Below are 20,849 nucleotides of genomic sequence, written 5' to 3'. Positions count from 1 at the left end.
AGGGATCATGGATGTCAGAAACCCTCTGATCTGATATTTATTACCAACAAAGAGTATTGTATGTTCAGAATTTCTATAAATGTAGCTGCTGCTACAACCAAAAAAAAAAATTAAATCAACCACCTTTAACATCAGTTTCTAACCTCTTGCATGTGTCACCCTCTCCCATTGAACAATATGTTTTAAGGTCTATCTCTTAAATGATACATCTATGCAGAAATAAACAAGTGCTTCTGGTTTATATGAGACAATGATTTGTATAGAATTTTTAGATGTCAGGTCAGGACTTGGAACACAATATAGATGAAGTGAATGGCAATAATTATCTTGAAACAATGGCACATGGTAGGGAATATATTAGGTGTGTAGTGATCAAACACATCCTGAAGGTGATTTTTTTGGCTTTGACAATGGCCAAATCATGATGGATAAAAAAGGGTGAGAGAATGTCCAAAATTCCAGATTTTGTTGCAAGTTTGTCATTTGCCAGTATTAAAAATTGGTTTGATGAAGGACTACCATTGCCTGGTGATAAAGTCATGGATGCGGTATAACAATCTGTTCAGTGGGATAAGCGTCTGATTGATTGAAGATTAGTAACTCAAATTCTCACTGCTTACTAGGATCTAGCACTGCTGGTGGTATGTCAAGACAAAGAAAGAGATGCAGAAGCTGAACTAGCCCACGACCCCTATCCCTGTCTACTTGCCAATGGGCTAACCCAGGGGTGAAAACCTGTAGCCCCTACTCTGAGTACATACTTAGAATAAACGACAAGCTTACAGAGAGAGACAGAGAGACAAAAGCAACTGGGTCAAAACCAAGATGGCAGCGAGGTACAGAATCGTGAAGCATAGGGGGTGATATATCACTATTGTGTCTGGCTTGTTGGCTGTATTTTTGTGACTTTTCAGGTGCAAGGCAGCAACATGCACCCTTTCAGACACAGCCGTGTGACAGTTAAGAAGCAAGTGCAGTACAATGGCAGAATGCAAGTACAGTGCACCAAAAAAGTCACACAGTGGAATCTTGCACCTGAAAAGTCAGAAAATAGAATAGTGATATATCCACCCCAAGGAGTACAGGCGGTCCCCTACTTAAGAAAACTCGACTTACATGCGACCCCTAGTTACAAACGGACCACTGGATATTGGTAATTTATTGTACTTTAGCCCTAGGCTACAATAAACAGCTATAACAGTTATCACAGGCGTCTGTAATGAAGCTTTATTGTGAATCCTGATTCTTATGACAACCCAACATTTTTAAAATCCAATTGTCACAGAGACCAAAAAAGTTCTGGCGGAGATTACAATGATAAAATATACAGTTCCGACTTACATACAAATTCAACTTAAGAACAAACCTACAGACCCTATCTTGTATGTAGCCCGGGGACTGCCTGTATTCAAAACTGCATAAAGTATCAGAATGGCACAGTAGAGGAGGTAGAACAAGTGTCATGTGATCAGTATAACCAGCACCTGATTAAAGTGAGGAGAAAGTGTATATGGAGTTCCTGAACACCGCCCCAGCCGCTGATTGGTTTAGCCGTTAATCACCCAAACCACACCTCACAAACACACTAGGCTCCAAGATGAGTAAGAAGAATGCTCTGATCACAGCAGGGTAAAAGACCTGGGTCAAACAGACAAAATGTGATTAAACAACACGAGTTGTGACGTGTGGTGAATATATGCAAAGCAGTAGAGAAAGACCCACTGTGCTAAATTTGGCTGACATCTTAGACAGCATCAGTTAATATGCACCAATGAGACTGCTTTCTACTTTCCACCCCTTTTTTATTAGCCTATTAAAGCTACATTAGAAAAGGGAAGCAGAAGGGTTGCCCAGGGTTACACCTCCCATTAATTGCCCATGATTCATTCCGGACAACTAGGAAGACAAGATGTTCTCCACAAGCTAAAAAGTGAATGTTATGTTCTGTTCATTGCTGAATAAACAATAGACTTTCCATTGCCAGTTCAAACTTACTACGTACAAACTCCGGGAAGAGGCTGCAATGGAGTTCTTAAATAGAATCGCTCTTCTCTTTAGTAATCCCTTCTTAGAATAGGTCATGTATTATGTGCAGCCATGGTCATATAATCTCTGGCTATAGACCTGCAAACAAAATCAACAAAAACAGCCAGAGCATTGATGATACATTACTGGGGTGCATCATGATGCTGGCCCTACCATGGGACACCATATGGGTGGCATTATGCCAGTGATTATACAATGATTATGAAATCACCACTTTCTATATCATGGCACCAGTTTGGGACAAGTCCAAGAAAACAGCAATTTTATATGGAAATGGGAAAACTCTGGAGATGTTAGTATCTTTTATATAACAACTTCCCCCTTAAAAGTTTTTTCCCAATGTTGAACCTTTCATGACGCTGTCAACTTCAGTTTGTTTAACTTTGTTTTTCACTTGCCACTTTTCGAAAAGGCATATCTTTTTATCTTTCCACTTACAGAGCTGTAGAACAAATTGTTCTTCCTTGTGGCACCATTTAGTATTCTCTGAAGTGTACTGGAAAGCTAGAAAAAATTCCTAACGCAGTGAAATTGAAAACTGTTGCATCATGTTCTGAAAGGGTGAAGCTTTATAAATTGCACTGTTATCATCATGGGGGGGGGGCATTTATCGTGGTTTTTTTCTTTTTTTATTTTCTTATATATGATATATCGGATGTGTCCAAAAATGTGTGACTTTTCCACTCACCTAGCATAGTTCACCATGACAGAACTTTTCAGTGTTGAAAGTGATATATAGTTCAGACCAGAAGTTTACATACACTATATAAAAATACTTAACTTTACTGGCATTGAATCTGTTTTACTTCAATTAGCATTACCAAATGTATTCATATTTGCCACATGGCAGAAAAAAGTTTAAAGGACACCTGTCATCAGGTCTCTGCCACTAGTCCTGTCACCTCTACCTGTTGGAGCAGCTCACAAGGATCCATCCCTGCCTTTATCTAGTTATTTCATACATTATTCATTGTAAAATCATCATTTCTTTATCATGTAAATGAGGCTGGTCACATGGTCAGAGGCAGTGATGTCACCCCTGTTACCCCTCCCCTCTCCTCCCCCTGCTCATGTCTGTGTGTAATGTATAGTAAAGCATGGCTAGTGTGTGTTGCATCTGCTGACATGCTGCATCCTCCTAATATACAGGTGAGAGACACGTACATCAGCTACACATGAATCTGACATGTTCTGCTGTAACATGGCTGCCTGGAGCTGCTGTATCTCTCCTAAACACACACACACATGCACACACAGGCTGCAGGCCACGCCCCCTGCAGCCTGTGTGTGCATGTGTGTGTGTGTTTATTATACAGCCTCATTATACATTATACATTATATCATTATACAGCCTCACATCATTATACAGGCTGTCAGTCAAGCACTGGGGGTGTGGCTGTGCTAGGTCATGTTGATATTACTGTCACATTTATGACCAAATTATTCCAATTACATCCTCCCTACTAGTCAAGCTTCCCCCCATGTAAACAAACACATACTTCACAGAGGCGAAAACTGGAGAGATTCATTATGTTCCTTCATTTTATATTCCTACGTCTACCCTCCTTCCAGCATAGTCTTAGTCTACTGTACACCAAAGGGGGTTTATTTGTGTGCCATAACCATCTCTGACTCCAATACTAACTCGTCTTCTAAATATAATCCAAAGAAGGGATCTTCTGGTTATCTCCAGTTCTCCTCTATCCACAAGATTGTGCAAGACAAGATCTGTTTTTTGAAAAAAAAAATGTTTTAGAGAACTAGAGGGGTATATATTCCAATTTTCCACGACAACTGGAGCAACATTGGTTCAGACCAATTCGATACAAACCCGAATCTTTTGAAAATAAATTTGTTTGTAACTGGTCGGTACTCGGTGACCCTCTCCTCGTGCACGTGGACAGGTAGTTAAGTATCAAAAAAAGAAGATCCCAGCACCTCAAGGTAGGTCAAGTAGGTAATTTCTCTTTTAATTCACAAAGCTTTACATACAACACAAAGTGTGATACACGAAAACACGTTTTTCGGCCCCTCCTGAGCTGTTGAAGGCTCAGGCGGGGCAGAAAAACGTGTTTTCGCGTAGCACACTTTGTGTTGTATGTAACGCTTTGTGAATTAAAAGAGAAATTACCTACTTGACCTACCTTGAGGTGCTAGGATCTTCTTTTCTAGAATCTTTTGAAAAGTTTGTAGCAGATTCTACAAATCGAACCTTGAATAATATTCTCATCTCTATCACTGAGTGCTCACATTTCCAAGACTGGAAATACTCTGTACCTCCCTTGAACCCCTTGAGTAAATAGGGCAGCTGGTCACTAAAGGGGTTATTAAGATCAGTCATTAAGATATTAATACATGGAAACATATCAGAAAATGTGGGACATTACTGATTCTGACTTAATAGATGAAAATATTTCTGATTTCGGAATGAAAATGATGAAATGTGTTCGCCAGAACACTAGACAACTTATCACAAAAGTTTCTAAAGTGATGAAATCACAAGAACCTTACACTAATTATTAAGTGCCTGGAAATAAATGAGTCACGTCAAAGAGTTCACCTAGTTAATGGGTTTAGTTTAACATTGCCCTTGCCATGAAACACGTGTGGCCTTTATGAATGGGTCATGAAATGCACCAAATTAGAGCATTATGCTGAGAAATACCCATTGTAAATTATATGATAATGAAGCAGTTGGCGCACCTCAGCACCCAGACCATTGCTATTCCTACCTGGACCATCATATCTTCATCAGATAAGCAGGAGATTTATCTTGTGATCAAGCATGGAGGGACACTGAAAGAGAAGTGATTAGGAGGGAATAGCAGTTCTCCTGGTTCTAAGGACAAACTTGAGGGGGTGCAGAGGTTGCAGTCACACCCGGGCCCAAGAAGTTTAGGGGGCCCTTTCCCATATGAGAAGACTATTACTATAAACCATACATTATAGTCAGGGGGGCCGGGCACAGTCTTTGCACTGGGGCCTATCAGATGTACCTTTGTTGGAGGTTATAGACCTTAAAGGGGTTGTCCGAGTTAAAAAAAAAATATATATATATGTGGCCGGGAGTGGGCTGCCTAAAATAATAAAGCTGCACTTACCTCCCGGTGCCCTCCCGTATCCAGCGCTGCTGTCGCTCCGGTCTGGGCGCCATGTAAACAAACATGGCCGCCGGAGCAGCGCTGCATTCAGCTTCCGGCCGGCTGTGGCCGGGCACGCCTATCCGTCCCTATACACAGCATTGTGTACGGGGGCCGGAAGGCTGTCGTGTCCGGCCGGAAGCTGAATGCAGCGCTGCTCCGGCGGCCATGTTTGTTTACATGGCGCCCGGACCGGAGCGACAGCAGCGCTGGATACGGGAGGGCACCGGGAGGTAAGTACAACTTTATTGTTTTAAGCAGCCCGCTCCCGGCCACATATATCTTTTTTTCAAAACTCGGACAACCCCTTTAACGTAGTTCTGGCATCAATGATGTTACCAGCTAATTTTACATTCTGTTATATACTGAATAACTATAATTCCACATTAACCATTTAAAGTAATGATACGCTTTAGGGTAATCAAAGTAAAAGTTCTCTATCCACCTGACTCTTATTGTGATTCCCTTCATCTGGATTTCCGAAGTAACAGAACCAAGCTCTATAGAATGCCCATTCATCGTTTTTGGAAAAGTTTCAGGCCACTAATAAATAAATGTTATGTATCTGAACAAGGGCCCCACAAAGGCCCTAGAATAACTCATGTGGTTTGGGCCAGAGGCAGACACAGACGCTCACAGTTACTTTCCTCCCAGTATGATACTTCATACTCTGAATAGTAAAGCACCTCAGATGCACTTTTCACTTGAAGGGATCACACACGCTTTCATTTCCAGTCTGTGCTGCTCTTATGTCCCGAGCTGGCCAAAAAGAACATTTTTAGGCACAGTTAATCCATTTAAGCACAGAGTTGTAGTGTCTCAAAGAGAAAATAAAGTAAGGTGCAGAACTGTTCTCTCTGTGTTCTGCAAATAGTGCTACTGCTATTAGGATGTCTTATTTGGGATTATTCATAAATTTATCAGTACACAGAATATCTATATATACATATCTTTCTCTCTCACTAAATATATATATACAATGTATTACAAAAATATTCATATTCTTCGAACTTTTCCTAATTATTAAACGTTAGTCACCAATTTAAATAAAATTCATGTCATAGAACAACACAAAGTATTAACATTTAATATAAATACATTTTATCCTCCACACACAGACCTAACTGCAAACTGCTTGCACATATGTTTAAGCAGTGTCCACTGCATTGTACCCGACGCGACACAAAAGTCTGTCCTGAAAGGGGAATTATGCTGCACAGTTTTTATCAAGTGGTGTCCGACAGAAAGAAAATAGTTGTTGCACTCTGTCGGAGAAATATAATAGACAATATTATATTTAGGACTAAGGAAATGTGTCAATCAGTATACTCCGTTATACACTGTCTATATATAAACATTGGAAGAAAAATATTCAATTCTGAGTGCTGGACCTATTTTCTTTCTGGCGTGTGCCCACTTGTGCCCATGGAGTCTGGGGTGAGCTCCGTGCACCAGGCCACGCCTCAGTGAGAGACAGGTGAGCTGGACATTCTTTTTGAGCACTGCTCACCCCTGCCCTCTCCATAGAGAAGCAAATTGACGGTGCCGTACGACAGAAAAATATATGACCTATATTTTTCTGCGCATGATCATGGTGCAGTGAGACACCAGGCGCCATAAGCATCCATACCGAGAGATATCCGGCCGCAAATTGTACAGCCAGATATCCATTTGTTTGCATGGAGCCTAAATTGGCTTTTCCTTGGGTTAAATTGCACCACTGCCTATAAGTCTAGCATTGCTGCGTGGAGTGGAGGAAGTAAAAAATTGCAAATATTTGCGAAAAAAGGTGGCAGAGTTGGTCGCACTGCTTTGTCATGCCAAGTTTGCCACCTGAGATCAGTCAAAGGTAAAAGATGGCCAATACATCTAACTAGTCTAAATATCTGAATTCATTAGATAAATAGAGCAAATCCATCCAAAATCTGTGCACCATGAGTTGTGGTGCAAATATAGTAAAGACACAGAGAAATGTGCAAATTCTCAACGACACAAAAATCTGAGACCTTTTCATACTAAGAAAAAGAACACATTTTACATGGTGTGATACTTAAATGGGTTTTTCCATCAAAGACACTTGTTTTCTGTCCACAGGATATGGAAGTCATTGGGGGTCTGATCGCTCTCAGCTTTCATATGTGAATAACTGCTCTCCTTCTCTATGACGCTGGGATGGAATTAAAGCTTAGTGAGGAATACTTACTTATAAACCAATTCTTGATCCCTACTATAACACATTGGGGTAAATATATCAAGCTGTCTAAAAATCGCTTCCATTTTACCAGTGCTCATGAATATTTTAAAGGGCTTCTGTGATTGGTTGCCATGGGCAACTAAGAATATTCTGACTTTTAGACAGCTTGATAAATCTGCCCCATTATTTTCCTAATACTTGAACTAAAAGAACCCAGGAGAACCTTCTTATAAAACGGTACATTAAACACACATAGATGGGAGATTAGGAGGTTAAGAGCATTGGCACGAGTATTCTGCCTGTAGTCTACATGTAAATTCTGGAGTGGAGCCAATAATTTATGTGTGTTCCCAGCAGAGCGTCAGATGAATAGCCGGCAGAGAGCATCAATGTCCTGTGTAGAAACAAGGTGTACACTGTACTGCTATGACAGTAATGTGTAGTAATACATCTGAGATTACAGTAAAAGCCTTAATGGGACTGTGGCAGCAGAATTTACGCCATTAAACTACAATCCCCCTCAGGAAAGGTATGAATAGTCCTTTATGGAATTGTCCTTTTACCTATTACAAAATCCCAAAGTTATATGAGATAAGCTGAAAAGAGTCATATTGACTGTTCTACAGTACCTCTAACCATGTTTATGGCATCGTCACATCAGGCTTGTGATTCTGTGTACTACAGAACTAGAGGTACTGCCTGGATCTTCACCTGCAGCTATAATTTCCGAAAAATGTCTCTAACAGAACCACAAGCCTCATATGACTCTTCTTAGTACTATAGAACTGAAAATATAAATAGCGCTCTCCCTGCAGCCTTGACTTATCTCAGGCAAATATCACTCTTCTCTGCTCATTTTTACATGATTTTAGATGAGATGGATTCTAAATGCAATTATCCATTCTAAAATGGATAATTGCATATTATTTAAACCATTATTTTATTATAATTCTAATTATTTAAAGGACATATACCCCCAGGATTAAGGATTGTAAATCAAGCACACTGACATACTGGTGTGTGTCCTATGCCCTTGTTTTTAAGAAAAAAAGGCTTTTAAAACTATGCAAATGAGCCTGAGGGGCTCTAGGTCCATTAACACCTATAGAGTCCAGTGCCCATCAAGCTTATTTGTATAATTATAAAAGCATTTTCTTGTAAAAAAAAGCAGGGAATAAGAAGCTAAAAGAAGAGCGGATCCTGCCAGAGGGGGAACACACCAGTATGTCAGTGTGCTTGGTTTACAATCCTTCATCCTGATGGTAGATGTTCTTTAAACATTATTTACAATTTTTTTTTTTTACTATCCACATTATATTTGAAAACTTTGCTATATAGAAACAAAGAGTCATCTCAATATCATTGGAGGGCGCAGGGAATATAACATAATTACTGCAGTGTGGCAGAACATGGGAATTTCTGGTAATACAGTAAATTGGTTCATCTAAAAGAATTGTCCATTTTTGTCTCTGTGGAAGTGTTTTATACATTTCTAGTACAGACAGATCCCTGCCCCCTGTCGGCTACCACTACTGGAGTATTTTTTGTGATAAACATCATTGTATGATTTTCTTATTTTCTTGTGTTATCTACAACTACAATTCACATTCACAAAAAGAGACGTGCAGAATTACTTGGAACAGGCCTGTATGATAGATACATAGGACCCTTTGTATGCGGGATCAAATATTTGCAATTTCTGAAATTCTAGTAAAAAAAATGTCAGAGTTAGGTCAAAGGTTAAAGCAAGTTAGTGGAAGCACTGACTATTCATTATGATTAACTTGTTATTAGCAGGGTAGTAACAGGAAAATCCCAACACATGGACTTTTGCTTTGTTTTTAGTTGTTTTTATTTAGAATATGTTAAAATAGATAGATCGATCCCGGAAAAAGCAGATCTCCAATAAAACCAATAGTTGGTGAAAAAAGTGTTCCTTTTATTCTATAACAAGTTACATCAATGTTTTTCGGCTCTAACTGAGCCTTTTCCAAGAGATGAAACGTTGCTGTAACTTAATTTGTGGTAATAGGACCATTTTTGTAACCTATTATTAGATTCATTGGAGTGCTGATTTTTCCTGGATCTACTGCTGAAGGACCTGAGGCCCGGCCTTGTTTGGCGTGCACCTACCCTTCTCTAGATTTATTCAGTTGTGCTGAACTCAGTACAAGCAAAAACATTGCTACTGCTTTACATGGAATAAAGCAGAACTTTGATCACACCTGACTTCTGGAGTGCTGCTTGTTTTTTTCACTTCTAGATAAATAGATCGATAAATAAAGTAAAAAGCGGGCAGCACTCCAATTGGTGCCGACATTTCGGTGTATAACACCTTCATAAAGGAACTAACAAGTTCACCTCTTATTTTGAAATTGGAACCACGGAGTGCTGCCTGCTTTTTACTTTATCAAGGATTAAGGGCTAATCCTCACGTCCCCGCACTTTTTTGGAAACTTTTATTAGAGTTATATGTAAATTTTCTTATGCGGCTACTGGGGTGCGGAGTAGCCGCATCTGAGGTTACACGGGGCGGCTACTCCACGCCCCGGTAGCCTCTTTTCTCCTCCTACTCACAACCCTCGTCCGACGATCCTGCCGTCTGCGCATGTGCAGAACAGCAGGTCCGCTCCTGCGCGGTCACTGCTCCGAAGCCGGAGCTGCACAGGAGCGGACCTGCTGTTCTGCGCATGCGCAGGTGGCAGGTTCGTCGGAGAAGATTGTGAGTAGGAGGAGAAAAGAGGCTACCGGGGCGTGGAGTAGCCGCCCCATGTAACCTCAGATGTGGCTACTCCACGCCCCAGTAGCCGCATAAGAAAATTTACATATAACTCTAATAAAAGTTTCCAAAAAAGTGCGGGGATGTGAGGATTAGCCCTTAAAAGGGCTATCCTCACGTCCTATTGATCCACCTACCACCTGATCTACCTTTATAGGTAGATTCATGGTGGTAGGTTCTCTTTAAGATTGTGCTGACTTGGACCTTACTTCATCTAGATAGATATATAGTTAAAAATTGGAAAAGCAGCAGTGCTCCATACTTTGGTTATACAATTCAAAGGTGAACTTTTTAACATGCATATCGTTTCAGTGTGATACACTTGCTTCAAGCCCTCACACCGAAATGTTGCATATGGAATAAGATTCATCTTTGAACTATGTATCCGCAGTTTGGAGCTTTTGTCTAGGCCTGCGGACATTGCTCCAGTCCTTCGCAGTTCCACTGTGTTGCCTTGGACTTTCCATTGTATGGATAGATAGAAAGATAGATGGTGTATATAGATACTCCAGATAGAAACATAGATAGATGCTTTAGATAGAAAAAAGAAAGCCCTGAGCAACACAACTTTTATTGAATTCAACGCCCTAGATCCCAGGGCACAAGGGTCACATCAATGAAGCATTCACTGATTTGGGAATGAGCCACTTCATTGGAAAGATAGATAGATAGATAGATAGATAGATAGATAGATAGATAGATAGATAGATTTGCTTTACCAGCCAATAGAAGTGGGTGCACATCCAGGAGCTGATTAATCCTCATTATACAAACCAAAAAAAATGATAGTGCTCAAAAAAAAAAAAAAAAAACTTGGTTACTTTATTTCCGCAGGGCAGCCCTTTAGCTCCTTTATCAGAAGCTTTTCTAAATCCAAAGGCTTTTTGTATTTGTATCTTGTAATCTGGCGACATTTTTTCAATTTGCTTCGATACTTTCGATAGATTAGATACAATACAATTCAAATAATAAAATAGATCTGTTTCAAATTTTATTGTTAATTTACGTTATTAATTTTTGAGATTATCAAAAGGCTGGAAAGGGGTTTTCTTAAGAGTTTTTAAAGTTCACCTCATTGTTTGTCCACGCCTACCTGGCATTTCTGCTCCGTGTCCTCACCAGTGGTGATATTTGTACAGACACCCGATGTCAGGTCTTCTTTTAACGGAATGATTGCATTTCATTGGATAGGATTATATTCACTTCATTGGTATATAAGATCACAACCAAATATTTGCTTTACCTTTTAAATGTGAATACCTTACAAATGTAGAGTAGAGAGGATGGTATACGGTATACATAACCCTTAACCAGCTGTTGAATATAATTTATAACCCATAACAAGAAGTTGAATATCATTTAATATGTGGTTCTGGGAGGGCTTGGGGGGGGGCTTGAATGCATCAATGTGTTTGAGGAAACAAAAAATTTCCACCTACTGGTGAAATGACCCTTTAGGACAACCTCTATTAAAGTATATCTGTTGAGTCTTCTGTGTCTACTGTATGAATGCAGGGGAGCAATGACTTTAGGGATATAGAGTTTTTAGAGATACAGTAAACAATCTCCTTCACTATTTTCCTAAAAAGTTTATTAAAATACAGAAAACAATCATTTACATCCATATATTGCACCAAATAGCACAAGGGGTCTAACAAATCTGCTTTAAATTATATTAGACAAGATTTACAGGTGTCCGGCCTATTAAGATTGTTGACATTGAATTGGACAGCAACTGCAGTTCAGAGGTTGTTGCCAGAATCAACAAAGAGACAATAGTATGAAGAACAGCGCCACTCTTTGTGTAGTGGTCAGACAGTGTTGCTTAAGCTTACCTTATTTTATAACCCCACCATTCTCATATTGAAGAGCTATTAATGCCACCTGAATTCATCTAAACAGTGTCCTTCATATACCAGTTCTTCAACCCCTTGGTCCGGGAGGTCTCTTACAGTCTATGAGGATGAGGGGAAACACAAGAGCTTACAGTCTATGAGGATGAGGGGGTGACACAAGAGCTTACAGTCTATGAGGATGAGGGGGTGACACAAGAGCTTACAGTCTATGAGGATGAGGGGGTGACACAAGAGGTTACAGTCTATGAGGATGAGGGGGTGACACAAGAGCTTACAGTCTATGAGGGGGTGACACAAGAGCTTACAGTCTATGAGGGGGTGACACAAGAGCTTACAGTCTATGAGGGGGTGACACAAGAGCTTACAGTCTATGAGGATGAGGGGGTGACACAAGAGGTTACAGTCTATGAGGGGGTGATACAAGAGCTTACAGTCTATAAGGATGAGAGGGTGACACAGCTTACAGTCTATGAGGATGAGGGGGGGACACAAGAGCTTACAGTCTATGAGGATGAGGGGGTGACACAAGAGCTTACAGTCTATGAGGATGAGGGGGTGACACAAGAGCTTACAGTCTATGAGGATGAGGGGGTGACACAAGAGGTTACAGTCTATGAGGATGAGGGGGTGACACAAGAGATTACAGTCTATGAGGAGGTGACACAAGAGCTTACAGTCTATGAGGAAGAGGAGGTGACACAAGAGCTTACAGTCTATGAGGATGAGGGGGTGACACAATAGCTTACAGTCTATGAGGATGAGGGGGTGACACAAGAGTTTACAGTCTATGAGGATGAGGGGGTGATACAAGAGCTTACAGTCTATGAGGATGAGGGGGTGATACAAGAGCTTACAGTCTATGAGGAGGTGACACAAGAGCTTACAGTCTATGAGGATGAGGGGAGACACAAGAGCTTACAGTCTATGAGGATGAGGGGGTGACACAAGAGCTTACAGTCTATGAGGATGAGGGAGTGACACAAGAGGTTACAGTCTATGAGGATGAAGGGGTGACACAAGAGCTTACAGTCTATGAGGAAGAGGAGGTGACACAAGAGCTTACAGTCTATGAGGATGAGGGGGGACACAAGAGCTTACAGTCTATGAGGAAGAGGAGGTGACACAAGAGCTTACAGTCTATGAGGATGAGGGGGCACACAAGAGCTTACAGTCTATGAGGATGAGAGGGTGACACAGCTTACAGTCTATGAGGATGAGGGGGTGACACAAGAGCTTACAGTTTATGAGTATGAGGGGGTGACACAAGAGCTTACAGTCTATGAGGAGGTGACACAAGAGCTTACAGTCTATGAGGATGAGGGGAGACACAAGAGCTTACAGTCCATGAGAATGAGGGGGTGACACAAGAGCTTACAGTCTATGAGGATGAGGGGGTGACACAAGAGGTTACAGTCTATGAGGATGAGGGGGTGACACAAGAGATTACAGTCTATGAGGATGAGGAGGTGACACATCGGAAAGCCCCCCCTGTCATTCATAGATCGGCGGGATGATGTGCACCGGCGGGCAGGTCCTTTGAATTTAACTCTGCTTTAAACAGTATCGGAGCTGCGCTGATGTCATTACGCTGCCAGCGCTGGGCACCTTACTCTGTGTGCAGAAGAAAGAAGCCAGGAGCCTGAGGTGAGTTTATTATTTTTTTTTTATTCATGGCATCCACAGGGCATAATAGATCAGCCGGCCCGCTGCCACAAGCCCCCCCACCCGAACTCCGCGCGCTACAACAATCCCCCCCCCACCCGCTACCACAAGACCCCACACCCCACCCGAACGCTACCGCAAAGGACTCCCGACCTCCGCCTGCTATTGCAAACCCACTACCGCAAATCCCACCCCCGGCCGAATGCCACCCGCTACCACAAACCCCACCCCTGCCCAAACTCCGCCCGCTACGGCAACCTCCCCACGCTGCACCAACTCCGCCCACTACTGCAACTCCCCCGCCAGAATTCTGGCTGCTCTCGCTACCCCCCACCCCAACTCCGGTCACCCCCCCCATCACCCGCTCCCCTGGAACTCATGTCTCATTAACCCCCCCCCCAGCCGTAACTCCGCCCCCCCTCTGTCCATTTATTCATCTATTCTACCCTACCCCACCCCCCTGGAACACTGGACACCTGAACTTCTGCCCACCAGCACGCCCGTCACTTTGGACAACCAAAGAGCAAGTAAAATATGTATTTCTATGTATGTATTTATGTATATACATATTATATTATATATATATATATATATATATATATATATATATAGCTGTGTGCGGGCATATTTTTTGCGTAACATATTTTACTTCTGTTTATTTATTATTCCATGTCATGTACTGGGAAGCTGGAAAAAAAATGGTGAAAATGGCGGAAAAAACGCATTTGCATCACTGTCTTGTGGGCCAGATTTTAATACTTTCTCTGTGCGCTCCAAATGATTTGTCTCCTTTATTCTATGGTTCAGTGCAATCACAGTGATACCAGATTTATAGGTTTTATTGTGTTTTAATACTTTTTCAATCATTAAAACAGTGTACGAAAAAGAAAATAGTTTCGCCATCTTGTGACGCTAATAACTTTAGTGCACAGAGATGGGGAGTTGTGATTTTTTTGCTTAATGAGTCTTTGTTTTCATTGCTACCATTTTGAGGACTGTGCAACCTTTTGATAACTTTTTATTACTCTTTCATGTGATGTAAAATGGTGTAAAAGTGGCGTTTCGGACATTTTGGCTATTTTCCGTTATGGGGTTCACCGCCAGCATTAACCATTTTTATATTTACCGAACGTGTTTGTGATTTTTACTGTTTATTTAGTTTTATATCAGTTCTAAGGAAAGGGGGCTGATTAGTATTTTTAGGTTTTTGCAGTGTGTGGTATTTTTACATAGGATTGATTACAGTGAGCCAATGGCGCATTGTAATGAATCTACAGAAGCCAGAAAGCATTAGGTGTGAGGCAGACCTGTGGCTTTCATGGCGATCAATCGCAGCTCCCTGATGATGTCACGGGGAGCAGCCATCTCAACAAAGATGGCGGCTCCCTCTTCATAACCCTTTGGAGCTCTGTACAGCGCAGAGCGTGACGGAGATATAAGTATATACATGTGTGTAATTTTATAAATATGTTTGTACAAAAATGTGTATTTTTTTGTCAGGGTAAGGGGGGCCCCACACTGAAGTTTGTCATGGGGCCCAGCCTCTCCTAGTTACTCCAATGCTGGGGAAGATCATTCCTAACAATTGGTGCAGCTCGGGAGAAGTCCTGGAGACATGGCCGGCGCCAGCACCCGGCTTACCTGGGCAAGTGCCGGGGCCCCAGAGCTTCCAGAGGGGCCCACGGCACACGCTGGCCCGATCACATAACTCAATTACATCGGCTTCCTTGTGCCGCCAATGTAATTGAGAGCCGGAGTGCTGGCGCGGGTGATGGAGGCGGCGCCGCAAGCGGGACCCTCGGAGGACTCATCAAGTGACAGGCAGAGCGTCTCTGTGCAGGACGCTGGCCGGCGACGTCATGACCTCACGCCGCCAGCGTCCCTGCTGCCGCACAGAAGACGCTGCCCTGAGGATCGCGGCCCCTGAAGAGGTGAAGAGGAGAAGAGAAGAGGAATGCGGGATGGAGCCCTGGACCTGCATGAGGTGAGATAACGTTTATTATTTTTCTACTGCCCACTATATGGTGCCTAACTAATAGAGCCTGGCTGTAACACGTAAAAGGAGCTGTATATTACATTGAGGGGCTGTATATTAATTTGAGGGGCTGTATATTACATTGAGGAGCTGTATATTACATTGAGGGGCTGTATATTACATTGAGGGGCTGTATATTACATTGAGGGGCTGTATATTACATTGAGGGGCTGTATATTACATTGAGGGGCTGTATATTACATTGAGGGGCTGTATATTAATTTGAGGAGCTGTATATTACATTGAGGGGCTGTATATTAATTTGAGGAGCTGTATATTAAATTGAGGGGCTGTATATTACATTGAGGGGCTGTATATTACATTGAGGAGCTGTATATTAAATTGAGGGGCTGTATATTAATCTGAGGAGCTGTATATTAAATTGAGGAGCTGTATATTAAATTGAGGGACTGTATATTAATCTGAGGAGCTGTATATTAAATTGAGGAGCTGTATATTAAATTGAGGGACTGTATATTAAATTGAGGGGCTGTATATTAAATTGAGGAGCTGTATATTAAATTGAGGGACTGTATATTAAATTGAGGGGCTGTATATTAAATTAAGGAGCTGTATATTAAATTGAGGGGCTGTATATTACATTGAGGGGCTGTATATTAAATTGAGGGGCTGTATATTAAATTGAGGGGCTGTATATTAAATTGAGGGGCTGTATATTACATTGAGGAGCTGTATATTAAATTGAGGGGCTGTATATTACATTGAGGGGCTGTATATTACATTGAGGGGCTGTATATTAAATTGAGGAGCTGTATATTAAATTGAGGAGCTGTATATTACATTGAGGGGCTGTATATTACATTGAGGGGCTGTATATTAAATTGAGGGGCTGTATATTACATTGAGGAGCTGTATATTAAATTGAGGGGCTGTACATTACATTGAGGGGCTGTATATTACATTGAGGGGCTGTATATTAAATTGAGGAGCTGTATATTAAATTGAGGAGCTGTATATTACATTGAGGGGCTGTATATTACATTGAGGGGCTGTATATTAAATTGAGGGGCTGTATATTAAATTGAGGGGCTGTATATTACATTGAGGAGCTGTATATTAAATTGAGGGGCTGTATATTACATTGAGGGGCTGTATATTACATTGAGGGGCTGTATATTAAATTGAGGAGCTGTATATTAAATTGAGGGGCTGTATATTACATTGAGGGGCTGTATATTACATTGAGGAGCTGTATATTACATTGAGGGGCTGTATATTACATTGAGGGGCTGTATATTACATTGAGGAGCTGTATATTACATTGAGGGGCTGTATATTACATTGAGGGGCTGTATATTACATTGAGGAGCTGTATATTAAATTGAGGGGCTGTATATTAATCTGAGGAGCTGTATATTAAATTGAGGAGCTGTATATTAAATTGAGGGACTGTATATTAAATTGAGGGGCTGTATATTAAATTGAGGAGCTGTATATTAAATTGAGGGACTGTATATTAAATTGAGGGGCTGTATATTAATTTGAGGGGCTGTATATTACATTGAGGGGCTGTATATTAAATTGAGGAGCTGTATATTAAATTGAGGGGCTGTATATTACATTGAGGGGCTGTATATTAAATTGAGGGGCTGTATATTACATTGAGGGGCTGTATATTAAATTGAGGGGCTGTATATTACATTGAGGGGCTGTATATTACATTGAGGGGCTGTATATTAAATTGAGGAGCTGTATATTAAATTGAGGAGCTGTATATTAAATTGAGGGACTGTATATTAAATTGAGGGGCTGTATATTAAATTGAGGGGCTGTATATTACATTGAGGGGCTGTATATTAAATTGAGGGGCTGTATATTAATCTGAGGAGCTGTATATTAAATTGAGGAGCTGTATATTAAATTGAGGGACTGTATATTAAATTGAGGGGCTGTATATTAAATTGAGGAGCTGTATATTAAATTGAGGGGCTGTATATTACATTGAGGGGCTGTATATTAAATTGAGGGGCTGTATATTACATTGAGGAGCTGTATATTAAATTGAGGGGCTGTATATTAAATTGAGGGGCTGTATATTAAATTCACGGGCTGTATATTAATTTGAGGGGCTGTATATTACATTGAGGGGCTGTATATTACATTGAGGGGCTGTATATTAAATTGAGGGGCTGTATATTAAATTGAGGGGCTGTATATTACATTGAGGGGCTGTATATTAAATTCACGGGCTGTATATTAAATTGAGGGGCTGTATATTAAATTGAGGGGCTGTATATTAAATTCACGGGCTGTATATTAATTTGAGGGGCTGTATATTACATTGAGGGGCTGTATATTAAATTGAGGAGCTGTATATTAAATTGAGGGGCTGTATATTAATTTGAGGGGCTGTATATTACATTGAGGGGCTGTATATTAAATTGATGGGCTGTTTATTAACCCATTAAGGATGAAGTGTTTTTACATTCATTTTTCGCTTCACACCTTCTAAAATCTTTAAGGTTTTCATTTTCCTGTGTACAGAGCCGTGTGAGAGCTTTATTCTGCATAACAAACTTTACTTCTCAGTGACGCTGTTTATTATTCCTGCCGTGTACTGGGAAGCTGGAAAACATTCCAAATGTGGGGAGATTGGAGAAAAAACACATTTGTTTGACGTTATTGTGGGCTGTTTTTTCCATATAGGTTTTGTTGCATTTTAATACATTTTGGAAAAATGAAAACTTTTTCATATTATGGTGTAGGAGCTGTGTGTGGTATAATTTTTTGTGAGATGAGCTGACGTTTTCATTGCTACCATTTTGAGGACCGCAACATTTTGATTACTTTTTATAAAATAAATTTATGTGATGTAAAATGGTGTAAAGGTGGTGTTTTGGCTAATTAGGTGCTATCTTCCATTATGGGGTTCACCGTCAGGAATAACTATTTTTATATTTTGATCAGGCAGTTTGAGAAGCTGTGATGCCTGTTTTTGTAATTTTTACTGTTTATTTAATTGTATATCAGTTGTAGGGAAAGAGGGATAAATCTTATTGAATTTAGTTTTTTTAGACCCTAATTTAACCCTAGATGGCCTGATCGCTCCTGCCATATACTGCAATACTACTATATTGCACTCTATGCCATTTTTACATAGGATTCGTTACAATGTGTACATGTACGGTTTAAAGCGCTAAGAGGTTAATTAATTAAATTCTATATTTTTTCAATGCCGCCACATGAGTTTACTGCTAAGGGGCCCACTGAGGCTCTGTCGCCCAGGGGCCCACTGAATCCTGGAGCTGGCCCTGCCTGGAGACATGCATGAGAGGTTAAAAGGTGCACCACAAAAAATGTTGGTGAACTCTGTCGGGCCAGTGCAGTTTCCTACATTCTTAGTAAATGTGCACCATTGTCTGGTTCCAAACTTCGGGACATTTTTTGTGGGTGATTTGTGTATCACTTTTGACTCCGTTTTTGTGAACTTTTTTTAAGAATTAGGATGGACTTTCTATATGTTTTCGGATGGTTTCTCCTATTTCTCCTGGAGACAACCTTGACCTTGTTGTTTTGACTACACCATTACATGTAATATGGATTTGTAGATATGTTCATCCTTAAAATACTGGGTGTCTGTGTGATGTTACCAGCTCAGAGGTCGATGTGTACAGGATACATGGAACAAGATAAGAATGGCAGCTATCGTCCTATTGGCAGGAGAAGTGCATGATGTCAATTTCTCTGAAATATTTACTTTGTGTTAATATGGTGCAATTCACAGCCGGGAGCCACGTGGGTTCTACAGAAACCCGAGTAACCGAGTGGTTAGAGCTTTACACACTTGGCAGGAGGGTGGAATGATGTTGATTTAAAAAGAATTATTTGCTTCGGTGAAACTGAGAGTTGGGAAATTTACACATTTTAAATATATCAAAGCTTTTCCTAAGAGGTTACAACAAATTTTATAATGTTATATATTTCACCTATTCTTTATTCTATAATGAAATACAGGAGCAATGCCACTGGATCCCCCATTATCCTGACATATGTTAAAGGCAGGGGTGGAAAAAAAAATATTGTACTTACCATGCTCCCAGTTCTTGTGTTGTGCTGGTACTTCCAGGACTTGTACCCGCCTGCTTTGGGCAATCTTTGGCTTCCTCCGACCTCATAAAATTACTGGTAATTTCGGAGGAAATGACGTTCAGTGGTCAGAGGAGACTATGGATTGGCCAATGCAGGTCCTGTAAGCCCCCTTCCTTGGTGCAGGGGGCGAGTACTGGAAGTACCTGCACAATGTGGGAACCAAAAGCTGTAGCAGGGTAAGTACATTTTGTCTCTTTTTTTAATTGGCCACCTGTGCCTCGTCCAAGTGTTTTTCACCTAAGAATTCTAGCCCATGCTTTAAAATCAGGGATTTGTAGGTGAAATATTTAATGGGGGTGGATGTATGGTTGCATTTACATCAGTTTTCTGTATTGAAAGGCCCATGTTTAACAAAACTAGTGTAAACTGTACTATGTGTAGTTGCCTGTGGAGTGTATAGGGTGCACCAGATTAATCAAACACTTACAGTCTTACAGTCTGAGGGTGAGGGGGTGACACAAGAGCTTACAGACTATGAGGATGAAGGGGTGACACAAGAGGTAAAAAGCTTGTATAATGGTCCAGCCATTCTTTATAAGGGAACAGAATAACATAATTTAATAAATACAAATGCTGTATCTTGAACCAGTCATCAACTGCCATCTTATATACTAGGGACAAGGTCAATGAGACTTCAGAGATGCCTGTCGCTGGTGTTTGCAGGATGACAGACAGGAGGAGGACACAGTTAGTATAGAGATAGTTGAAATTTTATGCTGTTAGAGAGTGTGAGAAGCTTGCCTAAAGAGATGGGTTTGAAATTTGGAAACTGGAGGTTGGGTATTACTAGTCTGGGGAAGGGCATTCCAGAGAATTGGTGTAGCTCAGGAGAAGTCCTGCAGACATGAGTGAGAGGTTCAAATTAAGGAATGCATAGTAGAAAAACAGATTGTAGGGGATCGAAGAAGGAGTTAGCAGAGAGATTAAGGGTAAAACGAGAATAGTCTGGTCGTTAAAAAAGTTTGGAGATGAAAGGAAGATTAGAGATTGGTCAGTAGTTAACAGCATTGAATGGGTGCAAGGAGGG

At 40.8% G+C, this 20,849-nt stretch overlaps 1 protein-coding gene across 3 annotated transcripts in view; it reads left to right on the top strand.

Annotated features, from left to right (window-relative positions):
* Positions 1-20,849, top strand: part of SLC13A5 (solute carrier family 13 member 5) — a 75,440-nt gene that overhangs the window by 30,444 nt on the left and 24,147 nt on the right. The gene's annotated exons all lie outside the window — the stretch shown is intronic.

The sequence above is a fragment of the Engystomops pustulosus genome, chromosome 2 (assembly GCF_040894005.1).
Source record: "Engystomops pustulosus chromosome 2, aEngPut4.maternal, whole genome shotgun sequence".
Lineage (NCBI taxonomy): Eukaryota > Metazoa > Chordata > Amphibia > Anura > Leptodactylidae > Engystomops > Engystomops pustulosus.
This window is presented reverse-complemented; position numbering and strand designations above follow the sequence as displayed.